The 24,807-nt window shown below is 36.5% G+C and overlaps 1 long non-coding RNA gene across 4 annotated transcripts in view; it reads left to right on the forward strand.

Moving 5' to 3' along the window:
* LOC148125862 (uncharacterized) overlaps nt 1–24,807 on the forward strand; it is a 106,191-nt gene that overhangs the window by 66,190 nt on the left and 15,194 nt on the right. For 2 of the 4 annotated variants that reach the window (XR_015743572.1, XR_015743574.1), the window contains 4 exons: nt 15,800–15,878; nt 18,568–18,629; nt 19,315–19,359; nt 20,451–20,682. This is a non-coding gene — a long non-coding RNA (uncharacterized LOC148125862). Of the gene's footprint in view, nt 1–15,799; nt 15,879–18,567; nt 18,630–19,314; nt 19,360–20,450; nt 20,683–21,243; nt 21,431–24,807 lie in introns of those variants that run through there. The other 2 variants (XR_015743575.1, XR_015743573.1) reach the window with 2 other exon arrangements.

Consider the following 24,807-nt stretch of genomic DNA (forward strand, 5'->3'; position numbering starts at 1 on the left):
GAACTAAACAGTTTCATTTTAGGAAACAAACCCACTTTTAAGAAAAAGATTTTGTAGATGAGCAGTTGTGTTGAATTTCATTTCTTATAAGCATTTGTTGCTCCTTCAGATTTTGATTGTAGTCCTCATCGTAAAAGATCTTATGATGAAAACAATTGTTTGAGGAAAAATTCAACAATAAAGCCTCAACATAAGGTCTTAAATAAATAAAAACAGTATATAAATTACAATCAAATAACTACTTTTTAGTCTAATGGAATGTTGGAAAGAATGTATGTTAAGAACTAGTCCAATTTCTATCAGCTGGATAACACGTGAGAATTTGACAGAATAGGGCCAATGTGCATGTGGGAGATAAATAAAATTTAGTTCAAAAATGAGACATATCCAGCCAAGGACTGCAGAAAAAAAATCTTTTAAAATGTCCATTGCATGCCCATGTAAAATGCAATTGAATCAGAATGTTGGTGACATTCTCAGCCTCCTCCCTTCCTTCTGCCTGTCATTTGATTCAGAAAAAAAAATTGTTGTTGGAAAGAAGATGAGAAGCCAAACTCTACATGCAGCCCTGACTTTGATTAATTTGTTTTTAATTTTTATTTCATGCAGCAGGAGATATCAGGAATGATCTATGTGTTCTGACGTGCCTGGAGACATTATGATAATATCTTTTTCTTTAGTTTAAATTCGGAAAAATTATTTCGGGTGCTGCACAAGAGTTCTCTGTCTATATGGATAAATACTGTAAGGCTGTAATTAATGTCCCCTTTTTAAAAAGGAAGTGTTTCAAAGGACAATTTAGTAAATCCAAAGACCACCACAAACTGAAAATCATTCAAGCCAAATTATCCTCCTTTTCAAGATTTATTGGCTGGCATATGTCTGAATATATTGTGGAAGATATACTAGTTGTCGGTCTATGTTCTATTAGCTTAACTTACTCCAACATCAGATTGTATTACAGACAATGAAATAAAACATTTCTACAAATACATAAATGTTTAAATGTAGCTGTGTGCAAGTGAAGATGTATGGTCATATCTATCTATTCTATCTATCTATCTATGGAAATAGATTCTTTTTTTCATTTATCTAAAATGAAAGGTTTCAAAAATAGAAATTAGCAAGCTGTTATTTGATAACATTTATGCCATATTTAGCAAATAAACCACTGTCTTATCTATAGAAAAAAAGAAAAAATCAAGAGCATGCAAATGGATTCTTAGCTCATTACAGTCACAAAGAAATATTAAAGACATCAAAGCATTAGATTTTATGCCAATTTATTTTTGGATTCATATATTAAATCAATTTATATGGCCACATATCATGCAAATGCAATTCTAGAGGCTAATAGCATATTAAAAACAGTAAGAAAAAAGCACATTATTGACAAAAGAAAAAAATCTTACAGTGATCATTGAAGATAAACAGAAACAAAACAATCAAAAAAGTCTCAATGGGACTGTTTAACCTCCCTGACACCCAGGCCGTTGCGTATTTAGTATTTTGAGAAAAGCTGACAGGAACAAAATCAAATCAAAATCAAAATCTTATGTGGGTATTCCAGAGGACAGGCACTGCAATGGTAAAATTATGTATTTATTAAACTTATATGCTCCCAATCACACTATAGGAGAAATTCTGAGTGGCTTATATGCTTATATATGTGTTCCATGAAAGAAATGCCACATTGAAGAAATAATATTTTTAATTATTTATTTTTTTATTTTGCATTTTAAACCAGAAAATTTGCCATTGCAATTTCCTCAATAGTATAGGAAGAAATATCTTATTTTATGGAAAGCATACTCGAAACATCTCAGCAGGGGTGGGATTCTACCAGTTCGCACCTATTTGCTAGAACCAGTTGTTAACATTCAAAGCAGTTCAGAGAACTGGTTGTTAGAAGAAATTACTGGCCTAACCCTGTAAGGAAGGCAGGAAGGAAATATTCTGGTGTTGCTTACAGAAACTGCCTCTCCGTTAACCCTTATTACATTCTTGGCAGGACTAGACTTCCTGTCTCAGGAATGTCTCTGGAGTTTTTTCCCCTTCTTTGATGGTATTTTGCTTGTGTGGAGTGACCATTCAAAGTTACAATGGCACTGAAAAAAGTGACTTATGACCATTTTCACACTTATGACTGTTGCAACATTCCCACAGTCATAAGAGGCCAGGTGAGGAGATGCATGTCTCAATGTGAGTGATATTGAGTTGGCCACACCCAGCCAATAACATGACCACCAAGCCATGTCCACCCAATCACATGACCACCAAGCTACGCCCACCACCTAATCCACGCCCACAGAACCGATTGTTAAAAATTTGAATCCTACCCCTGCATCTCAGTCTTCTTTGAATGCTGCATTACATCAGAAGTCTAATGCATTCAAAGACAGAACCAAGGTCTTCAAGATAGAAAACAGATGCCTTTCCGTCCATATCATATTTCTGTAAACACAATAATAAATTCAGAGATGGATTGGAATCACATCATGCTCGGCAGACATTTGAGCATTCTTGAAGATTATTAAACAAATTATCACAAGCTGAGAACATAACCAAGAAACAGATGCTATCACTAATTGCTCATTCGAACTTTGCCTATAGGACTATTCCTTTAGGAACATAATTTTTCTTTCCTGTAAATTACACTGATACTGAGATTCTCAATAAATTACATGAGGACATCAAATACAATTACAAGTGGTGCTACTAGCAATGTACATTAGCACAGGAAATATCAGTTTAAATGTTAGATTAGAAATAATCTACAGTTGCTGCTTTATTTTAAAATTTACAGATTACCAAATCAAGTCATCCTCATAATGCACTTTATTCTTTGATGTTAGAAGAGTTTATGATCCTTTTTCTTAATTTGCGAAAGGGAAATGAATTAAAGGAACTTAAAAGTAAAGGTCACAAATGTGATATAATATATGAAACTGTATATAAATAAGATGAACACAATGATAAACATCATTCATTCACATGGTTGAATTATTCTTCTTCTTCTTTTTCTTCAGCGTTTGTCTCGCGCTCGGGCGAGGTCCGCTAATGTCCTTGAGTACTGCTTCCACACCTCTCTGTCTGCCACGTGTGTCGGGTCTGCCTTCGCAATCTCTAGATCGGCCTTGATCGTGTCCATCCAGCGTTGTTTAGGTCTACCACGCGGTCTCGCTCCTCCAACAGTCACCTTCATTACAGATTTGATGATGGATTCTTCCTTGGCGCGCTCACATGGCGAACCATCGTAGCAGGACTGCCTCATGACCATGGGGATGGGCACGACGTTGAACCGTCTCACGCACTTCTTCGTTCCTGACGCGATCGAGTAGGGTGAGGCCTACCGACCATCGGAGCATTCGCATCTCCATTATCTGGAGTCTGCTTTCGACTTCTTTGGTCGTCGGCCAGCACTCTGCGCCGTATATGGCCACGGGGCGCACCACAGAGTTATAGATTTTCGCCTTCAGGCGCATCGGCATCTTCTTGTCACAGAGGACGCCCGTGACGGACTTCCATTTGCCCCACGCTGCATTGATCCTGGCTGCCACCTCAGTTTGTAGTAGGCCTTCTTCCCCAGAGTAGTTCCCAGGTACTTGAAGGTGGAGCGCGCGGTAGCTCCTGCCCGTTCACGTGGATGGAGCCTGTCATTTCATTGTCAGTGGTCAGGTATTCGGACTTCTTTAGGTTCAGCCGGAGCCCGAACTGCTCGAGGCGGTCGTGCCACTGTTGGACTCGGTGCTCTAGTTCAGCCTTGCACAGGTTGGCCAGGAACACATCATCGGCGTAGAGCAGCGTCCATGGGGCGGGCGTGTACAGGTCGTGTGTAATTGTGTCCATCACCAGAATGAACAGCAGTGGTGAGAGAGCAGAGCCCTGGTGTACGCCGACGGTAATATTAAACTCCTCTGATATCCCAGCTGCCGCTTTTACACGGCTTTTGTGACATCTGTATAGGAGTTGGACCCATTGTACGAGCAGCTCAGGCACGCCGTGGTCTCGCAGTGCGTACCAGATGAGATCGTGCGGGACTCGGTCGAAGGCCTTTTCCAAGTCTAGGAAGGCGGTGTGGAGCGGGATTTTCTTCTCTCTGTGAGCCTCCATCAGCATCCGCACACCGAAGATGGCGTCGGTGGTGCCGCAGTTCTTGATGAATCCAGCCTGGTTGACGCTGATGTCGACGGTGTCCCGAATGCGCTTATCAAGGACGCGTTCAAAGATCTTCATAGTGTGTGACAGTAACCTGACCGGTCTGTAGTTGGAGCAGTCCGCTGGGCTGCCCTTTCCCTTCCAGATCGGAACAGTGGTGCTGCGGTACCAGTCGTGTGGCACTTTTCCCGTGGAGACGATGTTGTTGAACAGCTCGCACAGCCACAATGCCGAGCCGGTAGTGCCTTTTTCCAGAAGTCGGCAGGGATGTCGTCTGGTCCTGTTGCCTTACCGTTTTTCATGGCCTTGATGGCGTCGGCGACCTCGCTGGCATAAATGCCTGAGACTGGGCCTTCAACTGGGTCACCTCGCGGGGTTCGTGGGTGTGGGAACTCCTCGGTGGAGATCTTCTCAGTATAGCCGCCACCTCTCCGCAGCGTCTCTGGGGTTGATGATCAAATTTCCCCTTTCGTCGTTGATCCCATGAAACTGGTCAATGTCCAGGGTCTTCCTGTGTCTGCTTTTGGCTAGGCGGTAGATCTCATTCTCGCCTTCTCGCGTGTTCAGCTTCTCGTAGATGTCATCGTAGTGGGAGCTTCTGGCTGTCGCTACTGCTTTCTTGGCTGCCTTTTTGGCCGCCTTGTATTCGCAGAGCTTCTCGCTGGTCTTGTCCTGAAGAAAGGCCTTGTAGAGCCGTTTCTTCAGGTGTACGGCATCTTGTACTTCCGGTGTCCAGAGCCATGTATCTCGTTCGATGCGTCTCCGTCCTGGCTTGGTGCAACCAAGCTGTTGGCAGCCAGCAGTGTGAACAGTGCTCTTCAGCATGGACCACGCTTCCTGTGGCCCGTCGACCATCTGCGGGAACTGCTCCGGTTTGATGAGGGTCCCGCCATCTTCTTCTGGTTCCACCACTTGATTCGTGGCTGGTCTGCATTTCTTTGTCAATCCTGGTCTTGGGCTTGCTGATCCTGATCTTCGCCATCAGCGGCCTGTGCTGACTGCTCGATTAATGCACGGGTGCGCCTTGGCGTTGAGCACGTTTTTAGCGGCTCTTCGTCGTGCGATGATGTGAAGTCGATCTGTGTGTGGTGGCTCCGTTTCTGCTATGGTAGGTGAGGAGTTGAGATTCTCGCCTAATGAAGCAGGTATTCGTGATGGTCATATCATGGAGTCGGCAAAGTCCAGGATCCTCTGGCCATTCTCATTCAGTATCGCCTGTGCCGTGCCCACCGTGGCACTGGTGTCCGTTTTTGTCCACCCTACATGACCATTCAGGTCGCCCGAGATGATGATGTCGTCTTCGTGTGGGATCTGCCTGAGTTGGATGTCGAGCAGTTCCCAGAAGGTATCCTTCTCCTCCTCGTGACATCCGGTCTGAGGGGCGTAGGCGGACAAGATGTGTAGGCGCTGCCTCTTATATGTCAAATATTGTGATTGTATTTTATCTTGCTGCTTGTAAGCATCCTAGAGTTATATTAGGTGTGGAAGAATAAAAGCTCTAAAATAAATAAATAAAAAAGGTATATTTAATGGCTATAAATATCCCTACTGTAATGTTATTTGGCATATCTAGAAAGAAAAAAATTACCGATTGCAAATAATTTGACTTCAAATAAGATACATGGCTTGGAATAAACAGGGAAGACAATCAAATTATCTCAAAAACCACTACTTACAAAATGTGTTAGGAAGACACAAAACAATAGGAATAAATTTGCTCCAAAAAAGTCATTGTATTAATTTGTGACATTTTGATTTTAAAGAGGTTCATCTATTATTGATTGCATAAATAAATGGAGAGAAGGAAGGATTTAGACTTTTGTTTTTTGCTAACATATAAAGTGACTAAATACAGAATAATGCTATGACTTGAATGAAAGAAAACACAAAATAAGAAAAACATTCTTTTAAAAATATATTGTATTAATATTTTCCTAGTTTGATTCAAACTTTAAAAATCTGTGAAAGATCATTCAAATGATATCTGACTATAAAAATTAACTAATTTCTCTAAGTTCCTTTTGTTAAGTTTGATTCAACTTGATAGGGTAGAATGATGGGATGTCAAAGAATATAATAAATGGGCTACTAATTTGATTAATGATGGTAATCCATGTTTCCAATAACTAGGAATGATCAATATAGTTGCATAAAACAAAATACTGCTTTTCCCAGTAGACCTTATGGAACTTGTGACCGAGAAACTGTCAAGACAAGTCATTCATTAATCCTAGGCAATCTATCATTAGCTCATCGTAATTTCATACCAACAAGCCTTATATACAATCTGCAGTCCTATATACTTCACATATCCCAAATAATTAGGCCAGTACTTCAAGCTAATATGATGCTTATAAATATCCAGTCAACACCCCCAATGGAATGTTGGAAGCCTTTCAGATTGTTCATTTATTCTTATCAATAGTGTCTACTTAGACTGAAAATTACTCTCTAGATTCATAAACAAAAATTTTTTCACATCGTCTGCTGATCAACCCTCTTAAAACTGGAGATATCATGGATAGAATTGCAATTATTCTGTGTGCAAAACATGACTCTGCATTCCTTCATTACTAAAGGTCATAGTAATCAGAGAAAGTAGATTTTGGACTAATTAATACTTAATATCTGCATTGTCCTTATATTGTTCGGGAGCACTAAAATAAGTTCCAAATATATGATGAGAATGGTAGGAAAGTATCAGGTTCTTCAACTTTTCTAAAAATTTATTAGACTCCTGCTGGCAGGGAAGAAGTGATGGAAGAGGAAAAATATTAATGAGTAATATCAATCACCATCATAATATTAATAACAGAAAACCCCAGGAATAAAATACTGAGTTTATTTCTTCTATATCTTTATTTATTTTATTTTTTATTTATTTATTTTTGTCAATTGCTTATGAGATAATAGGTATAAGTAAAAACATAGTTATGAATACATGGATACATATAAAAAAATAAAAAAAATAAAAGAAACAATAGGACAGGGACAGTAGGCACATTGGTGCGCTTATGTACTCCCCCTACAAACCTCTTAGGAAAGGGGTGAGGTCAATAGTAGACAGTCTAAGGTTAAAGTTTTTGGGGTTTGGGGAAGAAACCACAGAGTCAGGTAGAGTATTCCAGGCCTTGACCACTCTGTTGCTGAAATCATATTTCCTGCAATCAAGTTTGGTGGGATTAACCTTGAGTTTGTATCTATTGTTTGCTCTTGTGTTGTTATGGTTGAAGCTGAAGTATTCATTGACAGGTAAGACATTGCAATGTATGATTTTATATACAATACTTAGATCGGACCAAAGGCAGCATAGTTCTAGGTTGTCTAGGTCTAGAATTTCAAGTCTGGTGGCATAAGGTATTCTGCAACGAGTAGAGGAGTGGAGAACTCTTCTTGTGAAATATTTCTGGACTTTCTCAACTGTGTTAATATCAGATACGTAATGTGGGTTCCAGACTGATGAGCTGTATTCGAGTATTGGTCAAGCAAATGTTTTGTATGCTCTAGATAGTAGTGTAATATTACCAGAGAAAAAGCTACGTAAGATTAGGTTAACAACTCTTAACGTCTTTTTGGCTATGTAGTTACAGTGGGCTCTAGCACTTAGGTCATTAGTGCTAGATTAGTGCTAATGTTAGGAAAGTATCAGGATCTTCAACTTTTCTAAAATTTTATTAGACTCCTGCTGGCAGGAAAGAAGTGATAGAAGAGAAAAGATATTTATGAGTAATATCAATCACCACAATAATAACAGAAAACTCCAGGAATAAAATACTGAGTTTGTTTCTTCTATATCCTACATGAAGTTCAAAGGATTCTTTTTAGAGGAACAGAATGCTTTCCTAAAAATGTAATTTGAGCTTTAAAAGGTTTCAGAAATAACTAAAAGCTGCAGAGCAAGAAATTTTCATAGCCTGCAATTTTAACATCTGACTTACCTGCTCATTATATTTAATACATTTTGGCATTTATGACAATTGGTTATGGGAAATGCAGAGAGCAGTTTGCAAAATTCACAGTAGACTGATTTAAATGTAAAAACCCTACACACACAAACACAGATACACAGACACAAAAAATTTTCAGTTTATTTCAGCAATAAAAACTGATTCAGTGGGAAAGTTGTATTACCTTAAATGGAAATGTCCCCATTGGTAAAGAACATTTAGAAAGCTATTATGAATATTTAGAAATTTGTAGCTACTAGTTTTAAGACCAGATTTTCCACCTCATATATTCATTAATTTTGCTATTGTTTTGTGGTTGATATAGTTTAAGGAAGTGAGATAGAAAAAAACCAAGGACATAACTCCTTGAAATAGTAACAATAAGCTCCCAGAGCTAGGTCATCTGTAAGCAATCTCAAGTCCTACCTAACTGTATTGACATGTAAAGTATTGGCTATTTATTCCCTATATCACAGCCTTGGCTGGGAACAGCAAGGATCAAATCTGGGATTTTTTCATGGCCAACATAACCTCTGTTACTGAACTGTAGCCATTCCTCTGTGGCAATCTTCCGAAGATAGGTAAAATGAATTTCATTATAAATGCAATGTACTAAATGGTACATTAGACTAAATGGTTACCTGTAATGAATATCTTACATTTTACTGCACATATACCCCATTTCATGATTTAATGCACATTACAGAAATATGACTGTCCTTCTCAAATAAGATAACATATTAAAATATAATAATAAAAAGTCCTCTACCAGGACAAGATCATCTTAGCCCAGCATTTTGTTTCATCTAATGACCAATCAGATGCCTCTGAGATTTCCATTGTTCCCTACAACTAATATGAAGAGCATGCTAAATCAACTTGTAGCTGGTACTAAGGCTCAAGGCTATAGTTCTTGGAAAATCTATATTTTTCAGAATCAACCAATCAGACTCACATGTGAACAATTCCAGACGATCCCCTATTTGACCCTTCCTTCTGATTGAGACTGTCTCTTTCCAATAATTTTGTAAGAATCTACTCAATTTTCTTTTAAAGCTATCCATCACATCTTATGGTAATGAATTCCACAGGTGAATTATGCACTAGGTGAATAAGACTTTCCTTCTGTGTTGTTGTAAATTTTCCTTCTGTCAGCTTCAATTAGACTAACCTTCATCCTGGTGTTTTAAGAAAGAAAGGTATACTTTCTCCATATGACATCCCATTTATACACTCTGGCCATCCATCCTTCCTCCTGTTTTTCTCCATTTTCAGTGTTTTTCTAACATCTTAACTTTTTCTCAAAGGGAACAAATTTCAGTCCCCTTTATTGTTTTGGTTACTATCTTCTGCACTTTTTCCAACTTATCAACTCTATCATCAACTTTTCAAATGTTTATTTCCTAATTGCACAATATGCCATATGCTGACATATCAAGGGAATTACAGAGTTGACAGTTTTATTTTCATTCCATTAATGATCTCTAGCATGGAATTTGTCTTTTTCACAGTTGCTGCATACTTCGTCAGTATCTTCATTTTTGTTATTCCACAGATCTTTTTCTTATAGTCAGACTGCTCATCACTGTACTTGTTAAGTTAAATGTTTTATCTTTTCCCACTTTATACTTATTAAATTGAAGAGTATTTACCATTGAGTTTCTTGAGTTCTTCTTCTCAAAAACTTGGGTTTAATAATTGTATTTGAATGGTTCAATACCGTTTACAAAATTGGTCAACCTACTATTCATCTCTAATTCAAAAATACTGGTCTCCACATAAATATTTGAGTATTCTATTGGTTATTTTCTCTTATTGAAATAATTGTTCAAAGAGAATAATTAGAAATGAACTGTTCCAGTCAGTCTCAAGATTTTTAATTTAAGATTTTCAGGAAAATGTTGCCTAATAATTTATGCCAGATGATGAATATTTTCCACATATATAAAGTGGTCAGGAATGTTAAATATTGGTTTATTTTTCTACCAAAATGTTGCATGCATTAACAGAATTCCAGGGTTTTTCATGGAACAAGAAGCATTACCATTCTCCTAAGGGAGAAACACTGAAAATTGCTTCCATTAGGATTTGTAAGAATATTCTAAATGCAGTACTTCTTGAGTCTAATCTCCAAGTCATAGTCCAGGTTGTTGTAGTCAGGCAGAGGATTCCCAGAAGGGGGGACCACATTGTAGGGAAGGAAGCAACAACTTAGTTCAGATAGTTTGTGTGAGAGAAAGAAGGTAAAGACAATCGTTTCCTAATAGTATGGATATCAGGTGGTCAGGATTGTAGAAGATGGCAGTATGGGAAAAACTAATAGTACCATCCCAAAGAAGAAGGCAGGATTAGGTTATCAGGACCTACAGAGCTGTTGCAAGAGGTTTGACACTTCCAACCTTCTACCTTATTGCCTTAACCTATTGAGTTTCTGCTATTATACTTCTACTCACTAGAATGCTTCTCATTTTTCTTATACATTGCCTGAGCAACCACAATGTAATTAAATAATTGCAAATAAGTTAATTTACCAGAAAAGAAATTCCTTAAGTAAGTTATCCTCTCATCCTTTTGCTGTGTCAGATTAATGGGAATAATCCACTTCCGTCATTATTTTTGCTTTTATTGATTACACTCTGTGTTCTTTTTTATTTGTTTTATAAGTTTTAATCTGCACTGTAGATTCTTTAATGTCATCTTATATAAAGACTGAATTACATTTGTAGAAAGACATAAAATGCAATAAACATCAAAGCAAAACAAATCTTACCTGAAATAGAGGTTTATAAGAACAAAGCCATTATTCCTCAATATCATATTTTACAAGATGAAAATAAACAACTCATGACAAACCATAACAGCTAAATGTTAAATATTATATGTAGCTCTTTATTATTGTTCCTAGTTTATGGCCTGTTCTACAGCCTTAATACCAAATTCTTTATTGATCTTTATTGTACTGGATTGTTTGCTCAAGATTGAAATCATGTATCAAAGAAGTGCCGCTTCTAAAACTCTGCTATTGTAATAGAACAATAATAAATATGATGGAACGCTATACTTTTGCTATTGAATGTTTTCAAAACAGGATGGCTATAACCTATTCCACATGACTTTTTTCTGATGTAGCAATGCTGCTAGAAGTCAAATATTTCAAAAAGAAGAATATTTTGGAACACATCATGGATTTTTTAAGAATTTACCTGAACAGTTAGATTGGAAACCTTTAAGAAGTATTCAACCAAACCCTTGCAGCTATCCTCCTGCATGATTAGAAATTAAATTTTCTTGTGCAATGTTTGGTATTAAATATGTTAAGTGCTTCAACTCATACTTTTCTTTAATCAAACGCATTACAATGAATTATTTACTATAAGTTAAAAATTAAAACTAATTTCATGAAAGTGAAAATTCATCAACAATAATAAATATAGCCTTTGTAATGAAAAGAATTAAATAATTGACCATATGATCAGTGGCTACAGCAAAATTTCAAAAAATGTCTTTGGAAACTTTGCTTTCTTAACTAAAATCACTGGGATCATCAAGTTAAGAAGATTTTGGAAACTGAGCAGGTTAAGTTTAAGATTTTAAAATCCAGAAAGGCAGCTTATTCAATCATACATTCTATAACAATTATTGGAAAAAAGAAGTCTGGTTCACTAATGTTGGTATACCAGGTGATGCTAGAATTGAGGAAAAGCAATATGAAAAAACTGCAAATTGCTATAAGTTGAATAATTATAGAAAAAGAAATCTGCTATTTATAACAGACATGATTGGAGACCTTGGATAATACCTAAAGAACTTATTCAATATTTGGAAATTTTGAATGTATCAGATTGAACACCCTAATTTTACAAAAATATACCCTGCTTAGAATTGCTTATATCTTCAGATATTACCTTAATAATATTTAGGTCCTTGGTTAGGTAAATTGCCCTTATGATTCAATAATAATAATAATAATAATACCTGAACTGACTTCAGAAGGATAATTTAATCCTGGCAGATTTTCCAAATGATATTTGTAATTGGGAGACGAATTATAGCATATCTTTCTTTCACTTCAAAGCAGCTTATTGGCTTATTCTATTCTACCATGTAGCGTTTTATACCAGTTGCCTTTGATGAATGAACAATCTGCTTGTATTTGTTCTAATTAAGCAGCAACTTCAGTGGGAATTGTACTTCTGTGGGATTGAAATTTGGCAAATTGTGGTTGTTTCAGTGCTGCCACTCTATCATGCCTAAGTCACCATATCATATTTGAAACACTCCTTGCCAGCTTTCCAAAAGGAAAGTCAGGGGGCTTTCCAGTTGACTGGAAGTTAGAAATCCTAGGCCAGCAGACAGATCAGTGGCTACTGCTAGATAGGGAAGGGAGTGAGAGAAAAATAATCATAAAAGTGTTAATAAAATGCAGAGACTGTCTTGACATATGTCACTAAAGTTTTATATAAGAAAACTGCTGAAAGGTTTGCTTCAAAAATTGAAGGACTTATTCAGTTGGTTCCCCCCCTCCCCCCATGCAATATATCAAATCAACATAGTGACATTTAGTTCACAAACTGCTTCTGTATAAGATCATTCCGAAGTCAGCCAAAAGCACATTTATAATGCTGCCATCAGAATAGGAATATGCCTCATATTTATTCAAATGACAAATCTTGAGTTGAGTCAGCTACTTCAGGAAATGTTGAGGATAGTGATTGATATATTAATTCTCTAATAATAGAGAATGTTTTGCCATATACTTCCAATCACAACTCTCCATAGGAGAGATGGTGAATCAATTTTACTCTAAACATTTCTTCTAAACTTGTCTTTTCCATTTGGTGCTCTTCAGAACCCGTGCTGCTAGGAATCTTAAGAGTTGCAATCTCTGTTCTCCCCCCCCCTCCCCTGTAACAAAGCAAGAGTTCTGGTCCTCTTCAAGCAATCTTAGGGAATGTTTTCATTGGATTTTGCCATCTTTCCTTGTTTTCCATCTTTTTCCTCCTTCTACATACAATATCGAAAGCTTTAATTACAAGACTGGTCGTATTTCCTTTTATGGGATCAAAGCATTCTAAAAGACTCAATTTAATAGCTCTTCAAACACACTATTAGGGCTGCCATATAATGGTCATCCAGATTTAGTGGCCTTTACAGATTAAGCTGTGATTTGATTTGAATCATATGAAATATTCAATTTATTATCTTTTGCCTAAGCTATTATTTACACTGTTGATTTAGTTCACTGAAATCAGTTTGAATTCAAATCAGCATATTGATTAAAATTTAAAATATTAAAATAAGATAGACAGACAGATAGACAGACAGACGGACAGACAGACAGACAGACAGACAGACAGACAGACTACTCAATGAAACAACCTACTTCCCAGAGTTGTGAGTGCTCCATCACTGGAGATTCTGAAGAAGAGACTAGAAAGCCATTTGTCCAGAATGGCATAGGGTCTCTTGCTTGAGGAGGGGGTTGGACTAGAAGACCTCCAATGTCCCTTCCAACTCTGTTATTATTCTGTTAATTTGAATAGTAAGATTGGTTTGCATTGAATCATTGATCTGATTTGATAAAAGGTGTTTGCATGCAAAGTCCATCAAATCATCAAATTGATTTGATTCAATTCCATGCATCAAATTAATCCTACAGTTTGCTTTGAATTGATTAAATGTTTGAATCAAAGCTTTGTGGAAACCCATTAACAACAGTTCAGAGTGATTATTAATGTATTATGTCTACAATAGGGTTTAAACATCATTTTAAAACTTCTCCTGTTTCAGTTCATTCTCATAATTTTTTTAGATTTACTCTGCAGCCTGTACATTTTAAAGCTAAGACATGCTTTTCAGCATTAAGGCTCAGTATTACATTAATTGATAATCACAGGTTGAACTCCTCTGCCTCATAAATCAGTGATTTCTGCTACGATTATATGAATCCACGTCCCTATTTTGGGCTACTTTACTGTTCTCAGCAAATAAAAAGAATATTTTGGAGATATGGAAGTGGAGATTGGATATGTGGGAAAAACATTAAAAGGTAGGTTGGACGCAGTAAAAGTAGGGTACTTAAGGAATTTCCCCTTCATGGATCACTGTCTTGTTAGGGAACAGGAGTTTGCACAGCTTAAAAGAAATTATGAGCTAAACCATACAAGGCCACTCAAGATGGACAGGTCATCGTGGAGAATTTTAACAAAACATGATCCACTGGAAAGAAATGGCAAACCACTCCAGTATCCTTTCCAAGAAAACCCCATGGACTAAAATATAGGCTAAAATATATTATGCCAGATGAGCCCTCAGGTCCGAAGGTGTCCACTGTGCTGCGAAGGGAAGAGTGGAGGATAATTACGAATAGTACCAGAAAGAACGAGGTGACTGGGACAAAGATGAAGGACATTCAGCTGTGGATACGTCTGAGGGTGAAAGGAAAGTCTGATGCTGTAAAGAACAATATTGTATAGGAAACCTGGAATGTAAGATTTTGATTGAAGACAAAAGGAAAAGAGGACTGCAGAGGATGAAATTGTTAGATAGTGTCATCAGTGCAATGGACATGAGTTTGGGCAGATTCAGGGAGAAGTTGAAGACAGGGGATCTGGTATGTTATTACATCTTTTGTTGTGTTGACTTTGTAATATAACTTTCAAAATGGAAAGAACAAAGAAACTACATTGTACTAGCAATCTTTGCATTTGCTTATACCATGGACATCCACAGAAAAGGAAAATGTTAATATTAGCATAATGACATAAGTCCTTAAAGGTATGCATTGATGTGTTTATGACAATCAACCTCTCATATTTGTGGTATGCAATACTAATTGATTTATGAACAAGGAAAAGCTTCAGAGGTAGACAACTGCTATTTTGTTGGCCAAATCTGTCTTTAAACTGCAAAGATTTATATCATTATTTGTCTTTTGTCTTTCTCGGAACAAGTACTTGGAAGTTCATCATATTAATCCAATAAAAATAAGATCTACAATGATACAAATACAGGGTAGTTTCAGTTGAATGTTGAGATTCTATTGAGATTCATTATAACACTTTTTAAGTTTTTCATGAATTATATAAAGTATCTAATATCTGTGAACTCCACTGCAACTAGTATAAATTCAATTTTCTCAGTTCTGTCTAGCGAGGACATGAAAAGAAATTATTCAATATACATTATTCAGGCAATATGACAGGAGACATATGTTATAGACTTAATATTATGAAAACTTCTAACTCCAAGTAATTTTCAGCCGTGTGGATTTTTTACTTCATTGTTTGTACCTTTTGAGGTATGCACAGTAATTAATAACCTCTATTAAAATATGAACCCACGAGAATGTTATGTAATAAATCATGAGGACTGAGTGATAAATTCTGTATTAAAAACTCTCAAAACTGTTAAATGCAAAGTTTTAATTAAACCTTTCATTAAATTTTCAGTTTTCAGAACACTATAAAGAAAGAACATTTCACTCCTTTTAATCAATTATAATACATTCTTAAAGTTACTGTTATTCTTAGTCCATTTTATAGTAGCTCACATTTCTAAGATAGTAAAGAAAGTCTAACAAATGTGACCTGAGTGAATGCTTGTATCAAAACTTCATTTGGTAGATATAGAAACAGATTATCATGGTTGAAATCACTTGAAATCATTCTCTTTTTCACACTTTCTGCTTTCAGGACTCCATAATCATTTCATTCTTCTAAAAGCTAGAGTTAGATTATCTACAGCCACTATGTATCCAATGCAGGACACCAAGTAAGTTCCTCTTTTCTATTCTTACTACCACACAGTAAGCATGATTGTTTACTGTATGCTTAGTCAAATTTACATTAATACCTGCACTATAGCTTTATTGTTTAAAGCTAGAAAAGTAGGGAGTGCCCCACATTCTACAATATCAATATGCAAGATATTCCAAAATGTTGATATCTGTGAACTGTTGTATCTTACCGTAGTATAGTGAGATAAGTACACTGTGTCATAGGTACAGTGGTTAATAATAACTACATCTATCTATTGGGAAATTCCTCACACCACTCACTAATAAAATTTATTGCCATGAGATGTGATGCTGACTACCAGCTTGACCAGCTTTAAAAAAATAGTTGGACCAATTCATGAAAGTCTTGGGGATTGATGGAAATCTGATAGCCTCTGGAGGCTAATAAACTTCCCTGTGCAGTCGCACGTCCATTGTAAAAACTGACTGCTGGATTAGATGGCCCAGAAATTAGATCCAATAGAACACTGCTTATGTTCTGATGAGATTTCCTGTCTATGAATTTGGACCATTTTAATAGGTTTTGAAATCAATTTTCAACAGATTGTGGCTTTAAAATTATTTAAACCCCATCACTACAGATTAGACCATTGCTTTAGATCATCCCTAATTACTAGTCTGATTCAACTCACTACACTACAATCTTATACTGGCTGGAGACAAGGAATGCTAAATATTAGACATCATTGCTGATCCAAGATGATGTATGTGGAGAGTAGATGGTCATGGAGAAACATTTGTATGATGTAGGACTTTACTATTCAAGTTTTCTAAATTTGATATTTCATTTACATCAAATATTTGTTTTGTGTGGTAACATTTTTTCCAAACTTATCAGGGTAGAAAAAGATTGACAAGAAACATAAGAAATAATTCAGATTTTTAAAAAACCCTGAAAGGTGAACTTGCATTTCTTTTCTTGGATATTCAAGTTTACATGCTTTTTATCTGTTTTCCTAGTTAACTCTTTTGATATAGCTGATTTTTTGATAAATAAATTAAACTATATCTTTTCTTGCTGAACTAACTGTGTATGTGCTTTATCTGATCTGATCTGGATATAAGAATTGTCTTGAAATGTGCTGGGTACAAAGTAAACTGGAAATTTTCCATAGCAATATATCAGTTACTAAGTTAAAAATAAATTAAATTTTATTAAACTAAAATTAAGAATGGAAAACATTAGTGAAGTTAGTTGGGGAAAATTGGCTTATTTTAAAATAGATATGATTTTCTGTTTTAACCACTTCCATTTCCACCTGTTGAACTAATATGTGACCTCAAAGGATTTCACAAAATCTACATATTCTTTGACATGTAAGTATATTCAATCATGAAAGATGTTATATCTCAGTCCTGCCAATCTGTATAGTCTTTCCTAAATTGCAATGCAACATTTCACAGTACAATAGATTTTTATAAAATCATGAAATAGCATCAAGTGAGAGAAAATACTGCATTATTACCTTTCTTAAATTTGTTGGGAATATATAAATCCTAAATCATCCTAAATCCTAAATCTTACCTCCATTCTTGGAAGTAAAAATTTTTGTTGATGTAAATCAGCGCATTACCATATGAAATATGTTTAGAGTTAAAACATTAATGACAGGCATTTAATCATCAAGTTGCAAGCTCCAATTTTTGTCCCTAAATAAGGACAACCTATAGTTTTATATATACTGGTAATACATTCTAAACTAAGTTCTCTGTGTCAGGCCTTTTTCTTATATTATAATCAGGCATACAAGCCAATGTTAGCTGGCATGTTATTTCTTAGTTTATTCTGCCACTATGTGGATCAAGGAAGAAATGTGTGGTAAACTGAATAAGGTCACACTAGCTAATATTTTCTATCAATAGTACTGTACAGAAACAAATGGATTTGAAAGCTGCAAGAATCTATAAAATTCATTCTATTATTATGGTATTTGTGGGTTGATAAGATGTGATCATACAATTTTAGACATGAGCCATTTAAGAAATAAATCCAACCAAAATAACATCCTCAACTTTTTAAAATTGTTGTTTTCATAATCTGAACTGATTGTTTTTATTGTATGCTATTCCGAGTCACATTTGTGATATAGGTGGCTATATACATTTGATAAAGAAATAAAAATAAAATTGTATAACATGCTGTTATCTTTGAAATAATACATCACCAGATGATTTGTTTCATATTTATTCTATTTTAGTAATTTTCCTCTCTTGCATAATCATCACTGGAATCCTTTTACTTGAGTTTAACCCCTGGGTTAAAACTTTTTTTAAAAAAATCAAAGTTTAGAAGGCTAAAAGATTAGCAAGGCAGCAGGACTGTCTTCAAACCACCATCCATCACCAGGGCTACATCTTATGCCATTGGTAGTCATAATTTTTTTGTATGGACCACACCAAGGATTTTTGTCAAAAAGAAGAGAAATGCTTTTTTCTGCCAAGTAAGGGGCATGCCCAAGTTATTGCTTCTCAAAAGCTACAACAATGCAATCAAAGCTCCACATATCTTTTTTATGTATGGTAAATCCATCACACCACACTGCCTTAACTTTTTTTGTTCTTACTATGTGAACATTCCTATGCAAAGTCATTACTTGATCAGCCAGGTAATCCAGATGCAAATTGAAGTGGACCATTAAATAATTTGTTTATTTTTTCCTAAAGACAGGCTCACACAAATGTTCTCACAAAGTCACAGCCAAAAACATTGCAAAAGGACTCAAAAGGTAATGAGACATCTGTATTTTTTTTAAAAAAAATCTATTATTGGCTTGCTAACAGTTATTGCTTGGGAAAAATGATAGAAAAAACATATATACATAAAATATAAAATATTGATATTATTATTAACTTGGTGGGGAAAAGCCACAGTTAGTTTTAATCTTTTCCCTTCCTTTCTATTCCTTTAGTTTTGCCCTAAGAAAATAAACGGATTTTCCTCAAACACATGCACTGTAACAATATAGCCACTAGGGGGCAGTACAATGTAGCAAATGCTGCCTTGTCGAGTCTAGTGATTTATACCTGAGTCTTCATTAGTCCAGTGAATACAATCAAAGTTTTGTTCTGGCAAGTCATGGAAGTTTCAAATTCAGGGTAAATCACACCTTATTATTACACAATACTTTAATCAATCTGGACCTTAACAGACGGGGGAAAAAGTATAGTCAGTATAAAAACTGTTACAGATGGTAAAGGACAGGGTCGTGAACTTTAAAAGATTGGGAGCTATGGCAGATGTTGGAAGCTCTGGCATGAATTAAATTCTGTCAGAACATGAAGAGCTCTCCTAGGACTCTAATTATTACATGAGATGTTCTTTGACTAAGGACACAGGATTCAGTATTTCAGGGTGAAAAGCAAAATGTAAAAGAATGCCTTGTTGGATTCAATGTCAGCCTTTTTTTACAGATGTGTCTGGTTGTATTACCCAAGAAGGGAGCAATTGAACAGAAGGTACTTGTACTTGTCTTTGCGCTTGTATATTTTTCATCATAATCATGCTGAAATGTTTACCTTCTAAAGCTCTAAAGTGTACAAACAGCACTTTCCCAGAATTGAACTTATCTTTCCAATCTGGTCATCAAGAAGGGATCTGATGAAAACGTCCCTTTTTTATGAAATTCACAAGGCATACAGGAGATAGCAGGACTTTTTAAATTTATAATAGGTCCCACCCCTATGAAATAAAGTTTCCCTATATGCATGGATAGCTACCAACTTGAGACAAGTCCCAAAACATTGCAGCTATTTATTTTCATGTGCCATCCATTTTGTTCTGAGCTAGGCTTCCTTAGAAAGCATAAAACACAATCTTAATCCTGACCAAACCTCTTTTATTTCCACAGCTGTGAATTATGTTCCTTCACAGCTGGCCAAGCTTCACACACAGTCTTTCAGGGAAATGTTTATAAACACCCACCTTATCACACTTGGAATGCAGCCAGAGAACTAATTGTCAGATTCAGGGTAAAGCCAAACTTGACACAGAGTCAAACAGAGTTTTTCAGAGCTAGAACCAACAATACAAATTAATTGCTCCCTGCAAAAGCTCATGTCCCATTTGCTCCTCTTTTATGTCCTATGGGAGGGACCAATCATGTCCGAGGTGTGGCCTTACTCCTGAGTTGACCCTGCTTTCTCAATTGTTCTTGTCTTCAGCTAGCTCTGCACATACGCAGGCTGGGAACCGGTTCCATAAGCTCCCCCACATCACTGCTGTCTGAACCCAAAGGCAGCTGCTGACTGGAAGCCTGCCCTGGCCCCAACTCTGCCTCTGTTGTAGCGTCCTCTTCTGGGTTTTCCTCAGCCTCCAGACCCAGCCCAGGTTCCTGCCCAATGTCCTCACTACTGTCTGACTCTGCTGCCGACGGGCCACAACACATTTACATAACTGGTTCAGGTTTTATTTAAGGTTTTATCATTGCTTTCTCTAGCTATTTTCTGGGTTGGCTACTGCTTCAGAACAGTTTTCTAACTAATCTTTCCCAAATTATCTTTTCATTTTTGTTTTCCTTTTGTTTGATACTACATATCACCTATTGGAGGCAAAAGGAGAAGGTGACAACAGAAAATAATATGGCTAGATAATGCCAGTAGGTTTGGGCAGATTCTGCGAGATGGTGGAGGACAGGGATCCTTGTGTGCTGTGGTCCATGGAGTTATATGGAGAGTCCAGCACAACTTAGCAACTGAACAACAACAAAATTTGTCACATAGAGTCCTTTGAGGTTGGAGTGGATTATAAATACTGTGAAAAAAATAAATCAATACATTCTCTATCCATTAATTTATTGTTTCCTTTGGATGACTCTGCCGTTCTCCAAAGAAGCTAGTTATTTTTTAAAATTCTGTTTTCTGGATACTAACATACACATCATAGCCAAAAAAAAGGTCACAAAATCCCATAACAACTAAATGCCTTCACTGTCCATTTCTCCTAAACTACCATCAAAACACAAATAAACAGAACATAATTTTCTGCCCTTTCCAAAATTAACTTCTGACATATGATAGTCTTGGCCTACAAGAGAGTTTTGATTGATAATATGCCATTACATCTCTTACCAACCACATAGATAGACTTCTCCAAGATGTCCTATCCCCACCCTGGCCCTTTAGGTCATCCAATATTGCATCCATTGCCATTGTAATTGAGTCAATGGATTTTGCTGCTCGTCATCCACTCCTATTTTTTTCCACTCTTCCCAGTATTATAAACTTCTCCAGAAAGCTAACTCTTCAGATAATGTGTCCAAAATGTTATAATTTGAACCTGGTCATTTGTGACTCAAGTGAGAACCCCAAATTAATTTGTTCTATGATTCATTTCTTTTCTAGGCTGTCCAAGTTCTGCTCAAAAGTCTTCTCCAATATCAAACTTCAGAAGTGTCAATATACTTTCTATGTTGCTCCTTCAAAGACCAACTTTCATTTCCATAGAATGTCTCAGGAAAAAAAATGCTTGTGTGATCATGGTCTTTGTAGGTATGCACACATCACAACCTCTCAATATCCTTTCCAAGGTTTCAATTGCTAGTTTACCAAGTGCTAGTTTTTGGCATATTTATGACTGCTGGTTCTTTTACTGTTGACAGTCAATGCTAAAAAAAATTCAATACCTTTATTGTCAATGCCACAACAACAGGTATTTGATTAATACCAGAATCTTTTCACCAATGACTGTAAGAGAGGGGAAGTGACATCACATATGTCTTGACATCATAATGCAAATTAATGATTTGCATCAGCTGCTGGCCAAGTTACAAAATGTATGGACTGTCCCTGTGGTTTTTGCTAAATGCCTATATCCAATAACTTTTCAAATTTAATTGCAATATTCAGTATGCACTAGTCTATAATGGTTTAGGGCTGATTACAGTCAACATACAGATGGAGGTGATCCATAGTATATTTAAATTATTTAAAAGATTACAAAGCAATTTCTTGAAGAGATCATCGCAACTAACCCTGACTCGAAAATTGCATTCATATTAGGTTGGAAAAAACGAGAGGATTAAAAAAAATCAATTTTGATTTTTGAATCAGAATGATAACATCCAATGTCATATTTCAGAGATGCATCAAATCCTCTGGTGAGTTTTAAAAACTGAATATTGACCCTTTTGTAAATACACACGCATATGGTACATACATATACATAACTTATTTCCTAGATTTGCAGAACACTTTGAACCAAAATTTAACCATATGGCCTGGATTCCCAAAATACATCCACAATACAGCATGAAAGCGAAGTATCACAATGCTTATTACCAATATATTGTATAACCAGTTTTACACTGACCAGTCATTGTACGTTGTGTGACTAAATCTACCGTGTTTCAGGAATGGTTTCACTGAACATGCAAGGGTGGATGTGCTTCCCTTATCCTTTCAGGAAGAGTAAACTTAAGAATGACTGTACTTAAACACTGTACAGCTTTATGAAATGGGAGTGGGGAAGAACACAGAGGATGATCATTATGGCAGAGGAAATTCAGAGGTGGAGGTGGCCTTTCCCAGTTTCATTCAGAGAAAAAGATTTCATCTGATCTTCAGCATTTTTACCATCTGTTTCCTCCAATAATCTTCTCTCAGAGCATTTCATTTAAAGATAGGGCTAATCTGAGCCAGGATTTATATACTTATTCCAGCTATGAAAGTTTTTAAGCTGCATTAAGAAACCTGGGAGCAGCTCTGATTAAACTTAGTAGTCACAGCCAGTTGATATCCATTAGAGGAAATTTCCTATGAATTATTTTCAGAGACTGAATGCCCAGCAAGTCTCACATAAGAAGAATTTATAAATTGTATTTGTATTTGTACACTCTGAAAGAATATCAGCTGGTGTGACAGGCAAACAAGGCAAGCCAGTAGTGAGCAAGCATTATTTCCTCTGGATCACCAATTTAGAAAATAGAAACCTACCCCTTGTCTGGAGCAGAGGTCTCATACTGTCTAGTGTTTGGATAGGTCCTTCACAAACACAGTTGTGAAGAGATAAAACATAACAGAATATAATACAATTCTAGAGTTCTAGTCCCACTTCAGAATTAGATTTTTAAATTTTGCAAGAACAACAAAAAAACCACCTCTAATTTTAATATATATCTATAATAATTAAGGAAATTCAGGAGAATTCTATATTCCAAACACACTGTCAGCTTTGGAAGCCATATTTACACCAGAAGTTCCATGCTGCCACATTTCTGTGCCTGGGAAATTAGGAGGGGGGATTTTTAGAGTTTTAGTAGTTAGACACAATAGTTTTCTTCTTTTTGGTCAAAGTCGTATTATTCCTGCACCTCAAGGAGGAGTGGTTGAAGGGATGTCTCCAGTTGGGACAGATGGTGATTGGACCATTTGAGGGACCAATCAGGGGTTGGGTTTTGATTTTTGATTTACTGAGGGAAAACCTAGAACTCTCAGGTTCAGGTTTCCCCAGATGTGCCAGTCTGACTTTTCCAATAAAAAGAAGCTTTGAGAAAATGTCCGTCTCAGAGTTGTTGATTGGAATCTGGCTTGGCTGGAACGCTGACACACACACACACAAATCTAGCACATGATTTCAAGCAGAAAAATAAGGAAAGGTTTCTGAAATGTTGTATTACAATTGTATGTTTAAGTACCTAAGGTGGTGTTTAACAGATTTAACAGATAATCAGAGTTGGAAGGGACCTTGTAGGTCATCTAGTCCAACCCCCCACCCAAGCGGGAGACCCTACACCATTTCTGACAAATGGCAGTCCAATCTTTTCTTGAAAGTCTCAACTGATGGTGCTCCCACAACTTCTGAGGGCAAGGTGTTCCATTGGTTGATTGTTCTCACTGTCAGAAAGTTTCTCCTTAATTCCAGGTTAAATCTCTCCTTGTTCAGTTTCCATCCATTATTCCTTGTCTGGCCTACAGGTGCTTTAGAAAATAGCTTGACCCCTTCCTCCCTGTGGCAGCCCCTCAAATATTGGAAGACCACTATCATGTCTTCCCTGGTACTTCTCTTTACTAGACTAGCCAAGCCCAGTTCCTGCAACCATTCGTTGTATGTTTTAGCCTCCAGTCCCCTAATCATCCTGGTTGCTCTTCTCTGTACTTTTTCTAGAGTCTCAACATCTTTTTTATAATGTGGTGACCAAAACTGGATGCAGTACTCTAGGTGTGGTCTTACTAAGGCTTTATAGAGTGGTATTACTACTTCCCTTGATCTTGATTGTATCCCTCTGTTAATACAATTCAGGATTGCATTAGCTTTTTTGGCTGCTGCTGCACACTGCTGGCTCATATTTAGCTGGTTGTCCACTAAGACTCCAAGATCCCTCTCATAGTTACTGCTATTGAGCCTGGTTTCATCCAGTCTAAATGAGTACTTTTGGTTTTTCTTGCCTAAGTGTAGGACTTTACTTTTCTGTACATTGAATTTCATTTTGTTAGATATGGCCCAGTGTTTTAGTCTGTCAAGATCCACCTGGATCTTGAGCTTGGATGTTAGCTATTCCTGCCAGCTTAGTATCATCTGCAAATTTGTTAAGTTCCCCTTCTATTCTCTCATCTAAGTCATTAATGAAGATATTGAAGAGTACTGGGCCTAAGACGGAACCTTGTGGCACCCCATTGCTTACTTCCCTTCATGTAGACTTAGACCCATTAAGTACTACTCGTTGAGTATGGTTTGACAGCCAGTTGCAAGTCCATCTAGTGGTAGTGCTATCTATTCCACTTTTTTCTAGCTTACTAAGAAGTAGGTTGTGGTCTACTTTATCGAATGCCTTGCTGAAATCTAAATATATTATGTCCACAGTATTTTGCTGGTCTACTAATTAAGTCACTGTGTTGAAGAATGAAATAAGATTGGTTTGGCATGATCTGTTTTTAACAAACCCTTGCTGACTGCTAGTTATTACTTTA

The sequence above is a fragment of the Pseudonaja textilis genome, chromosome 4, assembly GCF_049901715.1.
Source record: "Pseudonaja textilis isolate UNSWEBS1 chromosome 4, rPseTex1.2, whole genome shotgun sequence".
Classification (NCBI taxonomy): Eukaryota; Metazoa; Chordata; class Lepidosauria; order Squamata; family Elapidae; genus Pseudonaja; species Pseudonaja textilis.